Source organism: Arachis ipaensis, chromosome B7 (assembly GCF_059453495.1).
Source record: "Arachis ipaensis isolate K30076 ecotype BB chromosome B7, ASM5945349v1, whole genome shotgun sequence".
In the NCBI taxonomy this organism is placed as follows: domain Eukaryota; kingdom Viridiplantae; phylum Streptophyta; class Magnoliopsida; order Fabales; family Fabaceae; genus Arachis; species Arachis ipaensis.
The window spans coordinates 19,577,100-19,580,249 of NC_142442.1; positions in this window are offsets into that span (position 1 = coordinate 19,577,100).

A 3,150-nucleotide genomic window follows, 5' to 3' on the forward strand; every position below is an offset into this window, starting at 1 on the left:
CTGTTAATTTAATTGGATTGTTATTTAAAAATAACTATAAATTCACGTATTTTTTTAGTAGTTATATAATATCTGTTAATATTAAATTCCAATAAAGACGTCTAGTATATAACAGTATGACGGATTTACGATGATTAAAAAATAAAAAATATTCGAAAATAAGTATCATTTCAACATAAAAACAAAATAAAGTTATTTCTGATGTTATGTACTTAACCAAATACTTACTGTAACTGTTCCATGTTGTATTAGAATAGCGCGGCATCTTGAAAATGTGAGAGAAAATATGTTCTTCAAATTTTAAATTTAATTTTTTCACCATACTTTATTTTTTATTTAGAAAGCAACGGGGCAGTTGCTACAACCAGTGTCCCACCGGTTGAAGCAATGACCCAGTTAACGATTGAGCTGATCGGTTCGATCACCAGTTCTGTTATGACAACTATGACATTAGGTTAATATTTTAACCACGAATATGATTGTTGCATTGCTGCCATTCTTGAGTAATCAACTGTTAACAGCTCTATATAAATTTATGTTTGCTAACATGAATTTTAGTTACTGTTTTAAATTCTACGTTATTGTTTATTACGCTCATCGTAATAAATTTCTAATGATGTTACGGTGATAGCACATTTACTAAGTCTTCTACTTTAATCGATAGTCGTGTAATGTAAATTCGAATATCTTGTCTATTCCAAGAAGAAATATCGTATATTCTTTGTATATTCGTAAGCTGGTTCACGTTTGACGAAAACGATTCTCTTTCTATCGGAGTTACGGGACGAAATTGAAGTTGGTTCAACCAGGGAAGTCCGGCACTTACCGGTTCGCACCAGTTGTCGACCGTGTTCGTTTCAAAAACCAGACCAGACATTTTTAGTCCCCGGTTCATTAGCGGTCCATTCGTTCCGGCCGATTCGTTCCTGTTCTACGGAAACAACTCCGTCACCAAAATTGTTCGGAACCCCAACTCACGAAGCAATGAACTTAACAGAAACCCACTGCCATGACGTTTTAACAAGTGTGAGGTGAAATCCTGTGTTTTACAATTTTAGCGGCTTTCCATTGTGCCTCGCGGTTGTGCACCCAACATCCATCATATAGTGGAGAGGGCCGTCTAGATCAGCGTAATTGGGTTTAGCTTGACCTGGACGGTCCGGTTATGACTTTGACTCGGCTATTAGCAACCGGGTGTGAATAACATAATAACAAAGATGCGAGCAGAAAACAATCTGATTAATACAACGACATATAAACCAAACGCAGTAGAACTATTCTTAACGCTTCTTCCGGAACGCTCAATCTATAAATCTCTAGGGGGTGAGAATGTAACCACACGGTTTCACCACGGAGTTTCATACTTGTGATAAGAAGATACTTAACTTGAAAATTGTTTTTGATCTCAGTGATTATCATTGCCTTGTGAATGTCTTAAGAAGCCAATAGATATTTCTGTTACCATTTTTTAACTATATATTTTAAATATACAAAATTATAAAGTGATTACAAAATTAAGTAAAATTTCTAAATTAATTGTCAACTGGTGTTGATTACTTTTAATAAAAGTAGATTCTATGAATAAAGCCTTTAATGAATGATTAAATTCCAATTAAGTCGTTATAGTAGTTCTTTGTGAAAATTCTGGGGCTAGCACATAAGATGCCCCAAATTCATTTCCTTCCCTCGTTCACCGTTCACCACAGATGCACTCACCGGTCATAATAGAAGTAACGACGGAAGAAACTGGTGACGGCGCCCGTTGACTAGACACTGCATCCAGTCGCACAGTTGACGAATGGATTTTTGACGGTTTAGAAATTTACTAATAAAATCTCGTTGTAAAGTATAGCTTCTAAACCAACAATAATCCTTTCATACAAAAATTTGTTTGTCACAAGTAACAAACCCCTAAATTCTATAAACCGAAGTATTTAAACCTCGGGTCGTTCTCCCTAGGAATTACAATGAAGTGTCTTGTTATTGGTTATGGATTGTATTTTGGGGTTTTGGGATAAGAGACATGAAATGTAAATGACAATGAAAATAAACTAACAACTAAAAAGCACTTGGTAAGGTTGTGAGAATTAGAAGTCTTATCCTAGTTATCCTCCTTGATTGTGACCACAATTGTCCATTGCTACCACTTAGTTAACCTCTAATAATGGAGGAAAGTCAAGTGGATGAATCAACTTGATTCCACAAGTCCTAGCCAACTCCCAAGGGAAAGACTAGCTTTAGTGGTATCTAAATCAATTAGCAACTTCTAATTATCAATCAACAAAGACATTAGATAACTCAAGCGTCACTAATTACTCTACCATAGCCAAGAGGAACAAAATCTATACTAAAATCCAACCAAGCATTTCATCAAACACTTCGAAGGCATAAAAGAAAAGCAAAGTAAATTGATAACAAAAATAGAATCTAACAACAATTATGGCAATGAATTAACAACAACAATCAAAAGGAACACAATTATTATGAATTACCTCTAATTGAATTGAAAGAAAATAGAAGGAGCAAAAGTAGATCTACAACAAAACATAAGAACAACATAAAGGAAATTACAACAAAAGAATAGAAGAAGAATGAATGTAACAACAAGGAATTGAAAGGTAGAAGTAGAAGAAAGCAAAGATTAAAACCTAGATCTAAGAACTAAACCTAATTCTAATCCTAATTCTAGAGAGAAGAGAGAGCTTCTCTCTCTAGAAATTAACTCTCACCACTAAACTAAGCTCAAACTAAACTAATGGTAACTAACACACGTTTCCCTCTTCACTCCTTGGGTTAAATAGCATCAGAAATGAGTTGGATTGGGCCCACAAGGCTTTAGAATTCGTTGGCCACGTTTTGCTTTAAGTGAACTAGGTGGCAGCAACGGCGCGTGTGCGTACTTTGCGCGTGCGCGCCACCATACGTGTAGCAACTATGGCAAATCTTATATCGTTTCGAAGCCCCGGATGTTAGCTTTCCAACCCAACTGGAACCGCATCATTTGGACCTCTGTAGCTCAAGTTATGGCCGATTAAGTGCGAAGAGGTCGGCTTGACAGCTTTCCGGTTCTTCCATTTCTTCATGAGTTCTCCAACTTTTCATGCTTTCTTTCTTCATTCCCTTGATCCAATCTTTGCCTCCTAAACCTTA